We start from the raw sequence: 21938 nt of genomic DNA, 5'->3' as shown, positions 1-21938 counted from the left end.
GCATCTTCTTTCCAAAATGTCTGTGTCCTAGCTAAGAAAATAGCTGCCCTCCAAGCCTGCCAGTAGGTAAATAGCTTGTCTGGGTTGAACAGCAAATCTCTGAGACAGTGGAATTTTCTTGTTGTGCTGTGCTTCAGAAACACTGAGAATAAAGGGCAAGGCTTTCATGACAATCCATTTGGTGGTGCTTGGAAAATAATCGGTGTATGTGTCTTTATGAGTCATTAGGTGAAGCCAGTTGCAGACTTACAGAGGCTGCAGGCTGATATTTCTGCCACAGTTTTTCTCATGGTATGAGTTAAAGTAAATCCAGTGATGTTACTAGAGCTGACAAGCTGGAGGCCTCAGCACAAAGTGGCAAAATTATTTAGAAAATAAAGGATCTTGTGGTTTAAAACTGCAAACAATATCTAATGTTAAGTTTTATTGCTATGATTTAATTTGGTTCAAGCACAACAAAGATTTTCAGTAGTAATTTCTGCAGTCAAAGAACTAGTGTCCTACCAGATCCCACATCCTGGGACACTTCAAGAGAGAAGGAATCAGCTAAAATGGAGAAAAGTGTGGGATGGGCCTTCCTCTCTGTGAGCAGTAAGCTTGTAATACTCCAAAATGTTTTTTTTTCAAATCCTCTAACCCACAAAATGTGGTTGCTGTTGTTACATTTCTTACCTTGTCATTCCTAATGCCACTGCCAGCTATTGTTAAGGGTTTAAAAAGAAAAAAACACACAAGCCTCAGATTTTGAAACAGTTCCATCTCTATTTGGCAGTAGCCAATTTTACTTCTTCACAGCTACCTTGGATCTAGACAATGTGTTTAAGTAAATAAATAGAGTCCACCTTTCCAAGAGACTTTAGAGTACGAGCAGAGGCAAATATTAAAGTGCAATAATAAAGGAGTAGGAGTAGACAAATTTGGGGAGCTTAAGAGATTAATAAAGGCAGAGGATTTTTTGTAGCTGGGATTTTTTTAGCATTGTGACCGTGGTGGTATCACCATGGCATGCTGCAGGTGCTACAGAACTGGGAAACCTCAAGGCTCCTGCTTTGCATTGCCTCTTGTGATATGTCAAAGCTTCTGGAAATCATAATTTGAGTAGTTACTGCATACAGTTTTTCCTTATCTTGGGTAAAATTCATCCTTGTGCAAAAGCCATTTGCATCACTTCTGGATTGCCAAATTTTCAGTGCTGTAGAGATCCATGGCACTGAAAAACAGACTAGAAAGAGATGGCTGAGTACTCTGGGGTTTGTCTAGTGCATATTAGCATAAAACCTTGAGCTTATACTGTTTCGAGTGGTGTTTTCACATTCTTCGTAAAGTTTGTTGCAACTTGCCAAATAGTTAGTGTTGACTTAAAGATTTATCTCCTGTGGTCCCGATACTAGTTTGGAATTTCAGCTTGCTTCTTATTTTCTGGTGGTTTTGCAAGGTTCTAATGACAGGCTGGCAACGAGAATGTTAAAAAAATTATTTACAAAGAATCCAAATAGAATAAAATGGGAGAAAATGAGTCAAATATCCAGATCATTAGCTTTTGTGACAATGAGAACTCATTACATTGTAATTTTTAGTGTGCTTTTAATAATATATTTCCATGTATGTTTGAGAACTATACATGAATGCTACTATATTTCTTCCTCCCTACATCACATCTGCATGACCAGGTGGATGTCTGAAGTGCAGTAAACTTTTCACTTGTGTATGAATTGCACTGTGTACTGAGATGGGAAGAAGCACTAGAGTGTGGTGACCACTATCCTTTAAGCATTTGAAACCTTGATTCCAATCTTGGCTTGAATTTAAAATGAAAATAAGTAAATATTTTATCTTCAAGCCTTAAGTTTTTAATGATGCCCTCAATGCAAGTATCCATCCCAATAGCTGATGTAATTGTGTGGCTCTTCCTGTGCTGATTTCAGAACCCCTCGCAGGGTTATTGATGGTTAAGGAAGAAATGTGTGTCTCAGACTCAGTGCATAAAAACTTCCACAACAGCAGATTTGTTCAGTCTGGGAACAGGGCACATTTTCAGAGCAGTTAGAAAAAATGAGACCATCGAGTCCCTGAAATGAGCTGCTGGAATCCTTGTCACAGTTCCAGCTTCAGTTTGGCACCCACCGTGGCTGCACCTGCTGATGCCATTATGTTGACAGGTACAAATCACCAGTCATGAAGGAGAAAACCATGAAATGGGCGACAACTGGTGCTGACTGCATAAAGTAATTACCAATGCCAGAGCCCAAGGCAGCAGTACCTAAAAGGAAGCAGGTGGACCACCAGGGACTGTGTGTTTTCTCCCCACCCCTCGAGTACAACAGCCGCCAAACATGCAGAGACATTTTGCAGAGTGCTTGCTAGAGAGACTCCCAGGGATGTGACAAACCAATTTCTCTCTCTTCTTTTACACACATCTTTCAGATGCCTACACGCCTTACAGAGATTTTCCACTTGTATTTTGAAATTGAATGTATTTTGCAACTTTTATGAATGTGCTGAGCGTAAGCAGAGAAGGATGGAGTTTTTTGTGTGGTGTTGAGCAGTGTGAGCTTTAGTTTTGCCATGTGTCTAATTAGGTGGCTTTTTTAGTGTGTGCTCTGTGCGGGCTAATTAGAGGAGTCTGGCCTACAGCCAGGCTATTTCTTTCTTAAAGATTTGGTTGCTCTACAGCATTGTTGGAACAGATTTGTCTTTCTGGTTCAGACTGGGAATGAATAAATACCACAGGTGGCAGAATACGAGCACAGAACGTTACCTGCCTTGTTGATAGAGACAGACTGCAAGTCCTAAATGGGTGATATTGGCACTTGTGAAAAGCCAGTCCTGTTCCTCACTGATTATCAGAGACATTTCAGCAAAATGTCCAGCAAAGCTGCAATCACAGTAATTGCATAACAATTGCAATCACAGGTCTGTTTGGCCTTTCTGGAAGAAGAGCAGCTATTTGTTATACAACGGGTAGGTTTTCAAATGCCCTGGCAGAGTCAGGTTTGTTAGTGAACTGTGTGCCTTGCTGAAAAACTGCCTGGGGATCAGGAATAAGGCACAGACAGAAATGAATGGCATCTATTTTAGCTGAGCTTGGCACAACACAGAGGGGTACCCAAACAAATCCCAGCATCTCAGAGGCAGAGAGAAAGTGAGCAAGCTCTCAAAACCGAAGTCTTTAGAGCTGTTTTATCTCCTCTTGCTTTTCCTGATTTCTGCTTTTACTGCCCATATGTATATCATATTTATTACCTCCCTTCTACTCACTTCACTGTAATACTAAATAAGAAATGTTACATTTTATTGTCATAGATAGTGGCTATTGTCACATACACACCTCAGAGCACTGTAAAATAATGGCTGAACTTGAGAAATCTCAGCAAAAAATTACTGTTCCTTGAAAAGTGGGATTTTCACCAACTATGCAAAATGTAAAGTGACCAGAGCAGGAGCATAATGTTTTGTAACTATTCCTCTATCAGCAGGCGTATTCTGCTCTTCTTTCTTACCCTTGATCATGGTATAGCACTCTTTCTCAGTATTTCTTGTAATGGGTGATAGAATTCTTTATGCTACATGTAGTTCCAGATGCTGACCCCACCTTATGAACTCTAATCCTCAGACTAGAACAGGGAATTGGTTTGCTGGAATATTTACACATAAAAAGGCAAAATCCTTAGTTCAAACAATGCAACTAAATGGAGCTCATCAATTGCAGAGAGCTGTGAGACCTGACCCTGCATCAGGTCAATAGATTGTGGCCTAGAGGTGCTGAGGCCAGGCAGACACTGGGTGATATTACCATCCTGCAGTAACAAAGTGCATGTGAGCTCTACACTCACATGATAATTGGAAGAGAACTGCAGAGGAAGAAAGTAATTTGGGCAGGTGAGTTTCTCAACCAGCCCCTGGACATGTATTTCAGCTACCCTCTTCCTCCTGTGGGAACTGGAAGTGCTGCTGCTGCCCAGCTGGAAGGTGCCATCCCTCCCTTGCCTGCTGGCACTCTGGTCAGCTGTCCTGGCTGTTACCTCCCTCCTCTCCATTTCTGTCTGTCTTGTTTTAACTCTGCTTCTCATGTTTTGTGCTTGTTCTCATTTGCACTCTCAGCTGTTTTTTGGCCCTATTTATTTTTTCATCATTAACCATGTTCCTCTTGAGGTATTGAAGGTAAATCAACAGGTCTAGGCCAAATATGGGTTTGGCACTTCCCTGAGGCTGGGAGCAGAGCAGCCATCTGGGCTGCAAGCCCTGCTCCAAGGCTGCAGGGCTGTGCGTGGTTTTGGGGAGAGGTGCTGTTAGAAGATGAGTGGGCAGAAGGCATCAGCTGCTGCTTTTAATTACAGTCAGGGGTGCACATGGTGAAGGTCTAGAGTAAAGTTGAATTCTTTGCTGTTTTTACTCTGCATTTTTACCTCACTGAATGCTATTAGAGTAATTTCTTGCAAACCTGTGAGGTGCCCTGAGAAAACCTGTTGCAAACCTTGAGGGTCCTTCTCAAGTTCAAATATCATATAAAAATCTGATATGTGACTGAAATCACATATTTCAGTCGGGTGGCCTAAGGAGGAGTTGGGGTCATTGTCCTCTTTTCACTTGGCTGTGACTCAAGAAGGAACTCAAGAAAGGCTGGAAGCCCACTTGGCTCAGTGGGCTTCCAGCCCTTCCCTCTGCACCCACATGCTGGCTTCTAAAGGGACAGAGCTGCAGGAATGTGTCCTTCTCTGTGGACACAGAGTCAGCAGGGACATGGGGCCATGTACAGGACACAAGGTGACCAGAGGCAGCATTTGTCACTGCATAAGGGGAGGGATGGGACAGCCATGTAGGTGTCACATGGGGACTTTTGATATAGAGGGAATACTCTTCCTCAGAATGAGGCCAAATGTGGGGGATAGTAAAGGACCAAGAGAGAAAGTCTATGCATTCTCAATAAAGCCCTCAGTGTTAAGCTCATGACTTTTCACAGACTTGTAGTGCCTTCAGTCTTGCCCAGAAAGCTGCATGTTTTCCCAGGTGGAAGTAACTCTTCCAGGTTTCCCACATGGCACAGTGAGGAGACAGGAAAGATGCAGAAAGTAACAAAGGAAGTTCCTGTAGGAGTCAGAAGAGCAGTCCCAGATAAAGTCAGAGAGTCACTGTAAGGCACTTAATGGGATAATTCTTGCTTCAGAACCAAAGGGCAGCATCATTCAACATCATCCTCCTAACTTCCAGTAAAGAGAGTAGGAAAATACAGTGGTGGGTGAGAAAGCTGAGTCTGTAGTGTCAGAGTGCAAGATGCTGCAGTTAGAGCAAGAGACAAGATGGAAATAGAGCCAACAGGGACAGGAAGAGATTGTGCCAGCAGTAGGAGATGAAACCTAACCTTGAGCAAGGTATAGGAACACCAGCAACTTCAGCAAGAGCTAGAGCCCCACTCCTCAAGAGAAAAAATGCATGCAGGTTGTCCTTGTGTTATCATGGGGGAATCGTGACACAAAGATGTCGTCTTTGTTATTTACTACTCCAGGTCAAGGGTCTGACACTCTTGGATAGAGCTGTTAACTGAGAGTGGTTTCTCAAGTCACTTTCTGGTTCCAGAAGGACTAAGAAGGTGATCTGTTGTATGTAGGGAAAAACACATGGTCCTCAGCCTCACTATTTAGCATTTTGAGAGGGAGGGATGCAATGCTGTATGGTCCTAGTCCCAGGAAACTTCAGACACAGCTTCTACAGCTCATTACTTTTTTCACATTATCACAAATTAAGGTATAATTAAGATATTTTTCAATGGCTGTTGCTTGGCTCTTTTGTCAGCTTGTTTTATGAAGGAAGCAGAATTAATTTAGATCTCCAAATGGGTAAAATAAGTTGTGTTTCATTTCTTGCTGTTGAACTTACAATGTCTGCAATGAGTTTGGGGGTTCAAACCTTCATCTTCAACCCTAAGGAATGAAAAGCCCTTAAACCTCTCAGAAGAGAGTAAAAGCAAGGATGTGTGGAATTAAAAAAAACAGCCTCAGAGGATAAACTGAATTATGATTCATGCTGCAACACGGATTGGAGCTTGTCTCACACAAGGAATTGTCAGGAAGCAACAAGCAGTAAAGGATGAACCCAGAGCATGCCTGCAATTTTAATGACAGGAGCCAATCCTCAACAGACCCGTTTGTTTGTTATGGCGAGCTCATTTTGGATGCTGCCACCCAAAGAGCATCATTCTCTTCCTCTGTGACTCAGGCACAAGTACGTAGGACGGTGATCTTGCACAAGGCTTAATGTTTCAGGCAATGTGTATCCTGTTTGGAGTAACATTAACAGAGCATTTTGGCACATGCAGGCGCACTAACAGATTGCAAAACCACACCGAACTCCAAGGAAAAGAAGCTGTTCCCTCAGATGGCTCTCCATCCGTTGATGTAAGCCAGCCAGCTCTTCCCCCTTGCATTTAGTCCCAAGATTTGTCTGGGTTTTTTATCTGCCTCCTACTTACAGGCAAGGTGATGGAATGCTGCTGGGTATGGGAATTGTTCCAGAATTGAATCCAGCTGCTCTTTAATTTTAAGGGCTTCATTATCAATTCACAGCTGTAGAGCTTAGCCAGAGGAAGAGCAAGGCAGGCATAGCTTCTTCTCTGCTTCTGGTTCCAGGTAGTTCACTTGTGCACATTACTCCTGTATCCCCATTTTCTGAGACTAAGAGCAAATAATGGTCCAACACGTGGAAATGATAATGTGCCTCTGTTCCTGTGACCAGCCCTGCAAAGCCATGTCACCCTTGCTGTGATGGTGCTGGTTACAAGTTCCAACATGGCATAACCTGATTTGCTGCAGGAGGTGTGAGTGTCCCAGCACTGTGTTCTTGCACTGATCAGATTTGCCTGAGAAGAGATCACATCTGCCCTCGTTGTCTCTGATGCAAATCCGTGGCAGATTGACTGACATTAATGATCTAGGAGAGAAGGTTCTCCACATCCCTTTTCATTAATGGAGAAGGTCCTGCTCTTTGTATAAAAATTGCATTTCAGTGCTTTTGGAAATTCTGTAGTTTAATGAGGTGAATGTTCTTCTTAAAAATGACAGGTTTGCTACTGGTGCTGTTGATTTTCTGCCTGCAGATGAGTCAGGGTTCTTTGGGGTGTTCTCAGCAGGGCACAGCAGTCCCACAGCTACTGCACAGGACAAGCCCAGTTCTGCTGGGATGCCCAGAACTGCAGGGAACTGTTGTGCAGGTCCCAGTTTTCTATCCATGTGCTGGCCACAGGAGGGATAAATACACCTTGGCACCAGCTCCACGTGCCTTGCTGGCCAAGGCTGGCAGCTATTACTGGGATAGATATGATAGCCTACAAGGGTGTGAGTGAGCAGAATTGGAGGAGTAGCTTTATTTCAGAAAAAAGATCCATATCGAGCAACCTGACAATGCAAACTGCTTTCTCCAGGCAGAAATTCCCAGTAGCTGGGAGATCTTAGTTTCACTCAGTGATTTTTTTTTTTTCTCTCTCTTTGTATTAGAGCTCATTTGTTTCTTACTGATGAAAAGAAAAAAAACTTTGGAACCAGCAGAAATGATTTACAGTTTAGTTCTTTAGAATAGGAAAATCAATCAAAATATTTTAAAAATAGAAGATAATAACTGGAGCCGCTCATCGAGATTTAGGACTAACTGCAGGCTTGATTGAGGACTCTAAAATTAGATTTTATTTTATTTTTCATGTAAGCATGTGCAAAGCATAACTCAGAAATTATCAAACTGAAATGTCACTGATAAATAGCTTAACTGGATCTTTGTATTAGATGAAAACAGAATGTCTTTTCCTGCTGTAAATCTCTTCAGCAAGATCTCTCTATCTCAGAACATGTAGCTCCTTGTTTGAGACTCTTTCCACTTCAGCTATTTTGTGAAGCATAAGCCTGTATATATACTCTACTTCAGTAGGAATACTCTGATTTACACCAGGTGTTGAGTTGGTTTTACATTTGTTCTTTCCTAGTCCATTTACTCTCCATGGATTTAGGGTCTGCTGAAAACTGGTGTCATCAATTAGCAGACTCAGTGCTGTCCTGAGCTGCCCCTTCTCAGTGTCTTCCTTGAATCTTCATTGTTTCTGAGCAAGGGTGGAACCAACCAAGACATGGCACTTAAAATGCATTTGCCTGCCCTAAGTTTTTGTGCCACTTCTTTCTGTAGCTCTCAGTCATTCCAAGGTTAGAAAACCATCCAAAAAAATCACTGAGTGCAGTATGGTTTGCCCTGTTCCCATCCCTGCAAATTGAGTTTATTTAATGATATAAAGAACATAGAAGCTGTGATTGTATGCAAACATGCAGTTTTAGTTTTGATTGTAAAACATTCGGCACTGGTCCCAAATTGCAATAAAAATTGAAGCCTTTATGCATCCTGATGAATAAAAACAGGTGATTTCTAAGGTAAGTAAGTTTTGCATAACACCTTATAGGCACCAAAGGGGACTCTGGAGATTGGGTCCCTGTTCCAGTTACTCATAATGCTGGGCTGTAATGAAGTCACTTAGCTCTTAGCTGCTCTATTGCAAAACTGAAAATACTTTAATAGATCATCTAAATGGGGCATCTGGGCATCTGTTCCAAATGTTGATCTCCTTCCTTCCTGCCTACAAAATAATGGTACTTCTTTATTCAAATTACCTTATTTTGTACAGGGCAATGGTGTTGTCATGAGAAGAAAGCAAAAATTAATTGCCTAAAATAAAAGTAGAAGAGGGTTTCCAGTATGGCAGGTATATAGGGATTTATGTAAGAGCCAAATTTGCTCTCTCTTGCTGTTTTTAAATTAATATTAAATAATACATGTATGTATGAACATTTCAGAATGAGTTAGAGTTTCTTCAAATTAAATCATTGCCAAATTTGGGCTAAAGTTTCTATTCAAAAATTCCTTTAAAGCAGGAAATGCTTTAAGGTAGAAAAAGAATTAAACCTCTCATCCTGGAGGCATCAAACCAAATGTCTTCATTTCAAAGTGGTGTGGGGTTTTTTCCCAGCAGAGTTTCTTCCAGAAGCCATCTGATTAAACATTAGCAAAGCTGTTCAGTCAATCCAAATACTTGGACATTATTTTTCTTTGTGGAAAAAAAAAATCTGAAAATGTTTTCCCAGCTCTCATAGTTGCAGCAGGCAGAACCTTCTTATCCTCCTATGACCTCCAAGTCCTGGATGGCTCTTTCAGTTTAGTCTGAGCTTCTTCTAAATAGAAACTACCAAATCCAGGCCTGCTTCATGAACCATAAAGTACATTAGCCATCAAAAGAAATGGAAACTTTCCTCCATTTGCTGAAGAATTAATAAGCAAAGTGCAATGATGGCTACAGTTTAAGAGGCAGGAGTACAGACCTGGTTGCCTGGAAACAGGAGGATGCCTTTGGAAAGTCACACCAGGCTTGCTTAGGAGAGCAGTTCCAACACAAACTGATGCACATCTTGTCCTTTTTAAAAACATTATTTTTCTTATTGCTTTTTAGCAAGGCTTTAATGAGTTCCAAAATTAATTCAGTGTTTACCATGTATTTCAGTGTGAAGACATTTCAAGCAGTATCCAGGAGTTAGAATAGTTAGGACCCTTATCTGAATAAGGGTCACACATCCAAACTTTGAGGAAATTATTCAGATTTCATAATTGCTCTTTTTCTTTTACTGATGACCAAACTACTCAGGAGTGCTCAAACCTTGGTCAACCTATACAGCTAGAGCAAGCAGAACTTTGGGTGTTTTGCCAGAGCCATACATGAAGCTGGGCTCAGTTTAAAGCCTGTCTTACATCTCAGCCAATCTTATTTAAAGCAGTGTGCATAAAATAAGTTATATGTCTGCAAGAAAACCAATACCAAATCCTGACCAGCTGTGGGAAAACCAAAAGTAATAATTGTATTAACATTTGCCAGTGCATTCAATTTTCAGGCATGCTTTCCATGCAACTTCATCAGCAAAACCACATAAATAATATCCCCTGTGCTAAAAAGACCTTCAGGATCCAGCATATATTATGGCTTATGAGAATGACATTATATTTAAACCACAGCTGACCTAAATTGTTCTGCCGGTTCTCACCTGTGACCTTTTCTAGGCATGTGGAGCTCTGGGGACACCCCCAACAGTCAAAGGAAAAATGGATTTTCTTTGTAATTACAATCCTGGACTCAGCTTCACAACAGAGCCCCAGCTTTGGGCTGTGAGGACCATGTGAGAAGGAAATGCAGGTGTCCCAGGTTCTGGCATCACAGCCCTTGGAATGTGATGACTAACTTGATGAAAGCATCCAGAATTTTACCTAATTTTTGGGTAAAAAACCAAAATTAAAATCCAACACTTTGTCTAAAATATGTCTCCCTTCAATGATTATTTGTGCCCCTGGAAGTGAGCGTGGGAAATATCTTTCCTTTCATGCTGTGTTTTTCAGAACATTTGATGCTCCCAGAATCTCAGTAGCAAAAGTAGACACACTGAGAACAGACTTTTTCAGAGTCCCCAGGCATGCAAAGAGTTACTTTGTTCAAAAATGAGTTGAAAAAGAAAAAAAATACTTTAAAGGGCAGAAAAAAATAGATTCAGGATACCAGCATTATGCCCTACACCCTCACTCTCTGATAGCTTGAACCTTTCATTACCACAGTTTCTCTCTGTGTTAAGGTGGAGATAATGCATTTTTCCTGGGACTATTGTGACAGCAACTGCTTTGCCAATTGCTTTGATGTCTTTGAAGGAAAAAATACTCTATCTGCTTAAATTTAGACTGACAGAACATTTGAATCAGGTGCAGGTGGCTTTGACCAGATTCCTGTAGAGGCCTTTATTGCATAAGGTATGGTGCTTTTATCAAACACGGCTTTCCTTTTTTCATTGCTTCCCAAACGATCGTGATGTCCCCCACAATGTGACACTTTTGCTGAGAACTGTTTGTTCTTGCTTAACTCCTGTGTGTGCTGAGAAATAGGAATATTTCATGAGAGTCTTTGTGCCTGGTAATTTTATCAGTTCTTATCAGGTTGCAGAGAAAGAAGTGGCAGTAAATTGGATGTCTTACCTTGAAAAGCTTTCAAAAAGGAAACGTGACATGGTGAATAGATGCCTGGAGGGTAAGGGTTTTTTTCTTCTTGGGTTACAGGAACGCAGACAGGTCAATATGACAGAGCTGTGTTAGTATTCATGAGGCGACTTTCCCTTTGCCTCGAGAGCTCACTGTAATGGCTTGAGAAACATGCTCCACTGTGGTGGCTAAATGGCAGATTGTATCCAGCATCACAGGCTGGGGGAATGGTGACAGGTCCTGAATACCAATAAAGTAGGAGCTGATGATTGCTGCAATTTGCCAGTGGCTGTGAAGTGCCAGAGACAGACAGCAAAACCTTCCCTTTTGCTTTCTTGTGGGTGTTTGCCAGAGTTCACAGGGAATACTGCACAGCAGCTCAGACAACTAAAGAATTTTCTCATTTCATTGGGTCACATGGCACTAGGCCTAGGCAAGCATAGGAACCCTTCATTCTGTGACCCCAGCATCCTGGAACCTGGGACCTTAAAATGGTTCTTTCCAAATAGAGAATCTAAATCTTGTGTTATCAGCCCAAAGGAGGAAGGGGAATCAGGGCAAGGGCAAGTCTCTTAAGTATAGCTGGTTCTCAGCAATGGTCTGTTTGTACAAAATCTGAATGTTAAAATTGGGTGAACATCCTGTTGTGGTTAGATTAAATTCTTTACCTTGTTTGAAAAAGTACTAGGTTAAACATCACCATTTCATTATTTTACCTAGCACTCTTCAGTACCATGGGCCAATACTTCAGTTGGCATAAATCAACATCATTAGGCATATAACAGCAGCTGAGGCCCAAGAGCTTGTTTGGAAGGGTAGATCTGCATTTAGCCTTGCACTCCTGATTCTTTCTCCCTGTGTTGTTTTTGGGTTTGTTCCCAGCTTGTTTCTCTATTTGTGAGATTTCTTCCTAAACACTAGAGAAATAAGCATGTCACATCTATTATGAACAGACTGCTTACCATTTCTTTAGATCCCTGTGTTTGGGGCACTCACAGCAAATCTGATGCAGCCAGACCTTGGCACGTAATGGTTCCTGTGCCATTGCTTTTGCTTGAGGCAGCATCCCATCAGTGCTGGCACGAGCAGCTCCAGAGGCAGCATCCACCTGAGCCTGCTGTGCCCAAACCCAGCCTGCAGGCAGGCAGGTCCTGCTGTTCTTCACTCGACAGATCAGGAAACAGAGGCCAAGAAGAGCCATCTAGTCTGCCTGGTCCTGATGTTTGCAGCCTGAGCATGGATAGGTGCCCAACCTCATGAGCTCTGTTTGCTGCTGCTTTGCTGATGAAATTACACTTCGTGATGAGCACAGCGAGAGAGGAGGCAGCTACTGCAAACAAGAAGCAGGCATAGGCACGCTGGGGAACATGTACAAATTATAGACTCAGCAACTGCGGTTTTTTCTGATTTAAATGGAATACACTTGGAGAGGATGAGAGAATTCAATGGATTCAGGATTTTGTCATTTGTCTGCTGCTGGGTGAGGCACAAAGGGCCTGCATGGAACAGCTCCCTGGACCAGAGCAGCCAGGTCCTTTCCAAGCAGCTTTCCTTACCAAACAGGAGAGTAGGAGTTGTGTCCTAGCTGACGTGTGGGGCGCCCTACTGGACAAAAGCATTCCCCAGGAGGAAGCAGCGTGAAGAGCCCTTGTTGCTCCAAGCCTGGAGGTAATTACTGAAAGCAGACTTTATATGGTGAGAAACACTGAGTCTGCTCCCAACTCCTCTGCAATGCCTTCACCCGTGTTACAGCTGGGGTGACTCACAGGAAAATGCCACAAGACACCCGGGGCTGTGTGTCTGCGAGGAAGGCGATGCCAGGTCCTGTGTCACAGGGACACCTGCTGGAGCAGAGCCTCGCAACAGCTGGAGCCAGAGCCCTGCACCGAGGTTATGGTTTGAAATACAGCTGAGCTCTCATTTAAATGCAACTAAGCTCTCATTATTTTCTTTCCTCAGCTAATTGTACTGCTCTGTCTTTGTTAAATTTCCCAAGCATCAGCACATATGAGCAAAGGATTAAGAATTCTCTTTGATTTACATGATAGCACAGATGACTGACCTTGTGCCATACTACAGCGCTTGTCAAAAATGCTGCTTCTGTAAGAGAGTTTCTTGCTCCTGCTGCTTGTGTGAAGAGTCCTGGCTTAGTCCTTAGGGAGGTGTATTGGCTGCTTTGTCCCCTTCTGACCAGAATGTCATCTGGAGCTGACACTGCTGCACAACCTTGAGAAAAGAGGCTGTGTGCTTCGTGCTGTGGCATAAGGAGAACAGCATAATACTCCTTTCACACTATGTGTTACAGTCAACATCCCACACGTTCTACTCCTCAGGGGCAACAAGTACCCTTAGAAGCAAATGGAAGGAGCACACCTTATTCCTTAGGATCACTCTGATAACAAGCTTGATTCCTGCCATGCAGAGCAGGGGACACTCCTTTGTGTGGTGGCTGTTTCTGCCCCTGTGCTGTGGAGCTGTTAGTACTGGCTTTAAGAGATTTACTACTTAAGCATTTAGGAATAGTAAGTTAATCACTTTAAATCACGTCTCTAACAAGGAAATTTCATTCTGAGTTTTGAAGTGTTGCAGTAATACTCTTGGGATGAGTGTCATTTGGGACTGCTAAGGGCATAAAGTACAGTTCTTTTCGTGAAAACTAAGCAAGCACCTTTGATTCACTCTGCTGCAGCTGGGGTATGGTGTTGAAGTATTGATAATTGTGCAGCTGACGATATCAGGTCATCATCTCTCTGTGCCTCTAGTGAGCTGTAGGACAAACAAGGGAAGTTGTCATGTTTTCAGTTCCTTCCATTCAGGTGAGTTTGATCATCAGACAATTCATATCCCCAAGTACCCAAGTCCTTCTGACTGATCAAAGAGTAGTGATCTCTAAGATATTTGAATTTGAGATCCCTTCCACATGGCTGGTCTCCAGCCATTCCTCCCAATTTACACTTAGTTACTCTACCCTAGATGCAGAATCTGGCATTTTGACTTGTTCAGTTTCATCCCAGCTGCCAGTGGTCAGTGAATGCCCCAATCTACTCATATCCCTCTGCAAGGCATCTTAAAACTAACAGCTAATGCAACATTTTCAAAAACAAGCATAAGATTCTGTGAACTAATAATGTCTAATATTGTGATGCAGGAGTTAAAAATGTGGGGTTGTGCTGATGTGAGTTCCTCAAGGAGAGTGGCATTGGCTAGGTCAGGTTTCAGTCTTAGTCAGTAGTTGATGTGCCCAGGGAAAAACAAAGCCATTTGCTGTTTGCTAAAGAGGAATTTGGTAAAACTCAGCTTCTGCTCTTCCATTCCCGTATTACACCTACAAGGCTGATAGATGATAATCCTTCTGTGGCAAGAAATACGTGTAAATGCATGCCTATTTATGCACACATATAAAACAGGGGTAAAATCTAGCATGTGGTAACTATTGTGAGGCCTCTCTTCTCCTCCTGTAGATGTAACCTTCATCCATGTTGTAGATCAGGGATAGAGAGGCCCTTGGTACCACTGAGTTCTGCAAACACAGCTCCTCAGTGCTCAGATGATGGCTATCAATCATTAGAACTTAGATTAGCTCTCAAGTCCATGCAAAGACAAATCTCTCCACTCCTCTTTCTTGTCACCACTATTGATGAGCATCAGTCAGAAGTTTCACTTCCTTTGATAATGTCATTTTAGATGTTTGTTTCAAGCTTTTATGACGCAGAATCTCTCATGGAAAATGACAGGTAATACAGTTCTCTAGTACAGATGCTGAACTGGAAACAAATGTTTTGCACAGTACTTTCTCAGTACTCCCAGAATCCATCTAGGCAAAACTGGAGCATGTGATGTACTAATATTTGGTTCTGAAGTAATATATCTACTTACTATTTATGTATTCAGTTCAGGAAACTGTCTGCCTTTAGTACTGCTGATACAGCAGCGTGTTCAACAACTGCAGAACCCAAATCCTATTTACCAGCAGGTAACCAAGCAGAGGAGCTCAGTGCCACAGCTAGCAGACCAGGCATCACCTCAGATCTCTAACTGGCAAAATTCCAGTGTTTTTGCAAATAAGCATCTTGGGCAGTATAGAGAATGCAGAGCTCATGAGTGACATCAATTCACTGGTTTGTGTCCCTCCCAGTACAGCAGCAACACAAACAGTATATGTAGCTGTGAGCAGTGAATCCAGGGAAATTTCTACTGGTGCTTATAACAGGCACCTCTGGCACAAGTAATATCACATCCCTGTGCTCATTTGGAGAACTAGGACATACTCTCACAAATTTAATGTAATTTTTGTACCAGGTTTTTCTTGCAGGACATCCATTTCCAATATATTTATTGTGTGTTTATACTGTATATACACTGTGTATATATATGCACAACTAGACAGAGCTAGCAGAGTTTTTCCTGTGTATTTGGAGTCTGTTGAGCATGTGTCTACAGTAATTTTCCATAGGCTGTGCTTTAAACCTGCATCTGGAGTGGCTTGCACCGTGTTTGTTGTACCCCGACTCTCCCTACTCCCTTCTGCCATTTGGGCTCAGTTGACTGGGAAGTGGCTCCTACCTTCTGTAGTGTCAGTCTGATTCAAGCAGTAAACCCTCTGTAATGTGAGGGGTAATTGTTTTTCTCTGTGAGGTGACCTCAGATAATTTTGCCTGCCATGTTTCCAGACATGTGAAAATCAGCTCTCATGAAACTAGGGTGTCATGTTCTGTGTGTTTTCAGTAGTCCCTTTCCAAACTTGCCAAGTTTATATTGTTAATCTGCAGGGCTTGTTTCAAGTACAAACAAACCTAATTCCAAGAGTACAATATCATTAGCATCAGCGTGGGAAAGTGAATATAGTATGCACTTGCCTTTGGCTTTCCTAAGGAAGGACCCTTGCACTAATCCTGAGCACACAGTATCCAGACACACTTGGGCAAGCAATGGGAAGGTCACTGGTCTCATTCACATTTTTCAGGAGTGCAGTGGGTTTGCTAGGGACTGTAGCAAAATACAGGTGGGAAGTAAAGAGTTTTAGAAATTTACTTCAACAAGTGAAGCAACAAATAAGCTAGGCGTACCTGTAGTTAGTAGTAATGCACATGGAGAAATCAACCCATGAGGAGGGCAAGATCACTCTTTTTTTGGGTTTTTATCTCAGAAGAGTTGATCAGAGAAAATGCTACACTGCACCAATGTTGGTAGAAAAGGTTGCTGTCAGTACAGATGAGCTGTCTTTCAGAGAGAGGAGGAGTGCATTCCGTTCCTTTGAACTTGGCATGGGCTGGCTCGTGGTGGTTTTGGGCAGAGAAAGAGCAGCAGCAACTCAGTGTCACCCTTCTCCCAACTGCAGGAAGTAAAATCCGTTTCTGTGGGATGAGGTATCTCTCACTTGCTGAGTGAGGCCAGCCCTGCCAAAATCGAGCCCCTGGGCTCTCCATCTGCAGAAAGTGCTTTTACTGATGATACTAAAAAGCTGTCCAGATGCTCTTCCTGTTTTGCATTTTCAGGCTGCTGCCAAACCAACTGGGAAGCCATATTGTACAGATGAGGAAAGTCATCTCCTGTATAAATTTGTGTGCAGTTCATAGCCCATGCCTTTATTTTCCAGCAAACTTTCTTTTAAAGGTCAAACCAGAAATTTAGGAAGGTGTTTTGTTCTCTCAGGGACAAAATGCAGCCTCATTGCAGTTATAGTACCCAGTTGCTTACATGGCATGTTAAACTGGATCCTACTGGAGATGAAATATTCAGCAGGAGAGAGTTTAAAAGTAATTAGTAACAGGGGAAGTCAAAAAGGTAGCTTTAGTACAAGTCGAAAGTAGTGCATAATAATGATTAACTGGAGAGATAATATGTAAGTGGAGAAAAGAACAGTTAATTTATCAAGATAAACAATAAGATAGTTAAAATTAAGGGGAATAGAGGAAGAGATAATTAAAATCCAGTATTGTCAAATAGAAAACCACACTTTGCAGGAGCTAGGTATTTATTTTTTAATCGAGCCCAACCGAGCAATCAAGGGAATGCAAGGTATTGGTAAAGAGCTCCTAAAAGAACAATGAAGCATCAGCGTAAAGGTATCCTTTAGGAGACATTTAATCTGCATATAAACAAAATTGTTTTGCTTCTATTTTGCCATCAGCATAGAAAATTGCAGTATGTCTCTATTTGTCTGCATCTTTGGATCCTCTAACAAGAGGCAAATGGAGAATAAGAATGTGATACTGGCATAAGCAGAAGTAAGGAATTTTTAGTGTGTTCAGTCTTACATGTGTGAAACTCATATCAGAGTGACAGATAAAAGATACATAAAATACCCTATAGAAAAGCAACAAATTCTACTGTGTTGCAAGAAGGCAAGCAAAGGAGCTGGGAAATAAAGGGGTTGTGAAACATGGAACCAGTTCCCCTGTCCTGCACCAGAGTTTTGCTTTTTTATTTTGTTCATTTGGGTTATTTTATTTGGTTTTTAGCACTTTACTATTAAATAGAACTGAATTGCTAATAACATAGCGTGGTCCAGAATTTTGGTGATGGGGAAGCAAGCAAATTTGGGCCTCTTTATAGATATACCCTTTCTACCCTAATTCTTAGTAGAAGTCTATTTGTGAGTATAAATATCTTTGTGCTTTATACTCTCAAAACAGGCTGGAAAATAGAGGAATTATTAGGCCTACTTCATGACCTAATAAAGATGACTTGAGTGAAATTAGATGGTTAATCTGGGATTACTCTGCCAGCCAATAGCACAATGAAGATGGGCAGTTTCATTTTCTGCCCTACCACCGATGCTGTGCCATGGTGACAACTATGGCATTTCAGATATCCCTTGTAGTCTTAAGATGCCCCCTCTTGTCTCTCCTGAGAATGTCTGGTTGAGGTTTCAGATTTGCCAACAAAAATTGGATATTGCCAATTGCAAGGGACTGAGCTGGGTGGGGAAATTGGGTGAAGAGAACCCACGGCCTTCACAGGAAACCTCCAGCAAAGCAGCCAACATCTATGCAAATACCTGATTTTTTTTATGGGGGTTCTTCTGTTGGGTGTTTTTAAATGATCAAGACATTTAAAAGGGGAGAAATATAATGCAAAAATGGGACCACAGGTCAGGGGAGTCTCAGAGGTCATAACTATGTTCATGGTTAGCCAGAGAAGGAGAGAGAAGATGATTTAGAACAAAAATGAAAACTCCCCAGTGTCTGCTTCTTTGTTTGCTTAAATACCATCAGCCACACATCATTTGACTGCAACCACTTTGTAAAGGAAAAAGACATAAAAAAATGTCTTTCCTAAGAGTGTTTCTACTCCCTTTCATCTGGCAGCCTGCCTTAGTAATGTTTCCAAGGCAGAACTTCAGTGGGAAGCTGAAAACTATCCAGAATTTGGGGTTTATACAACTCTAACATTTAGCATTCAAAAAGATATATTAGAGGGCATATGCTGCCATCATTTTTTTAATGCTGTGGATGCCATTGAAAAGAAAATAATTTTTCCCTGGTAAAAAGTTCTTCTCAAATCCTGTTTCATTGCAGCAGGAATTTCTATAATGGACTGAAGCTGATTAAGATCTATGCAGGTGACAGGTTTGAGAAGGAATGGTGTTTTCATAACTTAAAAATAATAATGGGCTTTTCTGCTTTAGATGCTAATATGTGTCAGCAGCAAGGTAAAAGATGTCTTAGAAAGTGCTTTTCTGTAGATGAAATGTATTGTAAGGAAACACGTTTCCCCATGTTGCAACAGAAAGTGAGAGATGAGCACTGAAATACCATCTACATTTAGATATCACCTTTCATTCTGAAAGAGGAACAGCTGATTAGAGATTACCCTGGCTAGAGAAATCCCTTCACCCACCCAGAAATGCAGCCACCCTCAAGAGAGGGATGTAGCAGGTGTTTAACAGTATATGGCACAATAGTGGGAGCAAAACCATTCTGCCAGGTGAAACATACTGGGGAATTACATTCAGGCAAAGCTGCTGTGTGCAGGCTAAAACTAAGTCTGGGATTTGAATTAAAGAAAAATTGGATCCAGGTTGTGCTCACGTTTTCAGCCTGTGACTAAACATGGCGATGCTTAAATGCAGAATCACTGATCTGATTTTTGTTTTTACTCCCATCCACTTTTTTTCTGTGCAGCACATAGATTCTCCCCTCACAAAAGAGAAGCTGCCAGGCTTTGCCAATCAGAGCAGCACTGAACCAGATGCTAAAAGTGGAGCAATAGATTTCAAGAAGTGATCAGGAGTTGTGTCACTGGCAAGGTCATCCACTTGCTACTCTGTGTTTCCTTTCTCTTCCTTTCTCCCTTCTTCCACATCTCATTATATCTCCTTCTGAAATGGGCTCTTACTCTGCTTCATGCAAAGATGGCAGAGATTCTTTTTATTGTGTTGAGTCACCTAAATGGGATGTCTGGGCATCTTCCTCAGCTCAGGTACTCCCAGACAGATGAGAGAGACATCATGAAAAAGATCTGGTGCCTGATCAGCAGAAACATCACAACAGATGTTTCAAGCATTCATTGTTGGGTTGCTTAGGACAAAATCCTGCAGACCATGGTCTGTTGTTAAGGCCACCAATATGAAGTTTTGCTGCTTCTTCTGTAGAGGTAAGGCACAAGATATTTGGAGCAGGATGTAAATTTCAGCTGGAAATAACAGCTATTTCTTACAATAGAAGACATCTGAGATGTTTTTAAATTACTTATGTACACGATCCTGCTTGGTATATTGCAAGTGATCCCATAAAAATCCTGCAATATTAAAATGCCTGGCTAATTGCAAGGACAGTTTAATGCTCAGGTGGCCTCTGGCTTCCTGGGACTGGTTAGGGCTGACCTGTCAGGTCAGAGCTGCAGGTGGGCAGCAGGTTTTGGCCACAGACTCCTTTGTTCCAACCACTGAGGCTGCAGGAACCTGGCACAGTAACTTGCTGCTCCTACTTTTTATCCACAGAGAAGGTATTACTGTTCTTCCACACATTGGAACACTGAAAGACAGCTAACAAAATGCGTCTCTGAAAAGGATTGCACTCTAGTGGCAATGATGTGCTAAACTTGACATTTTCTGCTCGTATGTAATTAATTTTCATATCTCCTAAGTTAGTTACCAGTTCCAGTAATGGAAAACTAATTTGCTGATGTACCAGCTTGGTGGCTCTTCATGTGTGCACACACAGAAATTCTCAGCACATACCAATGTTGGAAATGACTTTTAAAAAGTCATGTAGAGAATCAGTGGTGCAATGAGGAACAGACAGAATCTGACTTATTTGTTACTTTCCTGGTAACTTTCCTGGTGCTCTTAGCTGATGGATACCTGCAACCTCAATTAACTCATTCCCTATCCTATCTGTTGTGTGCTTTCTTCAGGGAGCTGCAAATTCAGTCTTTCTTAACTTTGCTTTGGTACACATCAAATGTAATCAAATTCAAGCTACTATCTATCAGGAAATAATGAAATGAAATTAAAATTACAGCTAGGACTCAATTTATAGTAATTTGTGATGCTAATGGCTATGCTTGCTATCTTCCAAGATGTGGCCCCTTGCTCTAAGAAACTGAAACTTTTTTTTTTTTTTTTTGGCATTTTAGCACTAGTAGGAATAAATCTATCACCTGGAGCTAAGGAGTTTTCAAATAGTTCAAGAATATTTATGTTTCTTAAATCCAGTTCTGGAATGGTAGAATGCATGCAGCAAACATGTGAAAGAAGTGTTACAGCTTCTTCCCAAAGTTCTTACCTTTCTTTAGCTGCAGATGGATGTTTCCTTGCTTTGGCATAACTATGAGAAATGACCCATAAAATGTCTGTCCATTCACTTTATTCACATCACTACCTGCTCTGAAAATTACCTCTGGGGAGGAGGAGAGACGAGGGAAAGGAGTCACAGCTCTTTTCAGCAGCAGGCACAGCACTGGTGCTGGTGTGGCTGTCACCATCACAAGTGACTGATCTGGAGCTAATAAAAGGGCAAAATTCCTTCCCCCTCCTTCCCAGGAATTCTGGGCCCAATCACAATGATAAAATATCCGCTCTACAAGGGAAAGCTTTGATATTGTTCATGACAAATTGTGCCAAAATATGGTTGGAAGCCTAATGCCTTCCCCGCTGGTAATGTCTGGGAGAAATTTCTGTGCTTTCAGTGATGAACTGAGGTAATGAAACTCTTGCCATGCAGTAGCTCTAAACTGAATTGGGGGTGGTAGGTAAACTGCTCTCTTCCTTGAATGCTACCTGGTATTTTCTGTTCAGCTAATGGTCACAAATGCCTGTGACTATTATAGAAATGCCCTTGTTTTTAATCCCTCCCATATAAAAGTGCAGAAATTCTGTCAGGCTGCATTTCTCATCTGTTCAAATGAGTGGGTTTGGGTTTGTTTTGTTTTCTCCACAGCAGTGCTGCTGCATCTTACAGACTAAAGTGAATTTTTACCCCATCAACACCAAAGAGGCAATTTTGGATTTAATTCAAAATATGAAATATGAGTTTGTGGAAACAGATTAACGATAGGAGTTTGAATGCTTTCTTGAGTGTCTCCAGCTCAAATAACAGTAAAAAACCACTTGGCAAGGAGGTAAATTACCAAATCTACACAATCTATTCTGAAACAGACATTTGTTGCGACAAGTTATTACTACCTATATGATTTTAATTCTTAAAAAATATACTCTGCAATTTATTCGGCTCTTCCTCATTAACCCAATGATTAATGTTTTTCCAATACTACGAAATCAAATCCATTTGGCCAAAATTTCCCCTGATAAATAGAGGAGTGAGATCAGGAAAATGATTGTGAAAAACACAGAATACATCTTAATATTGATGGTGATTGTTTATTATTGTTGTTGTTGTTATTGTTATTATTACTATTATCATTATGCTGTGGCATTAGGTTACTATAAACTTGCATGT

This window comes from Pyrgilauda ruficollis, unplaced genomic scaffold, assembly GCF_017590135.1.
Source record: "Pyrgilauda ruficollis isolate IOZ18807 unplaced genomic scaffold, ASM1759013v1 scaffold11, whole genome shotgun sequence".
NCBI classification, from domain to species: domain Eukaryota; kingdom Metazoa; phylum Chordata; class Aves; order Passeriformes; family Passeridae; genus Pyrgilauda; species Pyrgilauda ruficollis.
The sequence above is the reverse complement of the archived record's forward strand: the minus strand, read 5'-3'. Positions refer to the sequence as shown.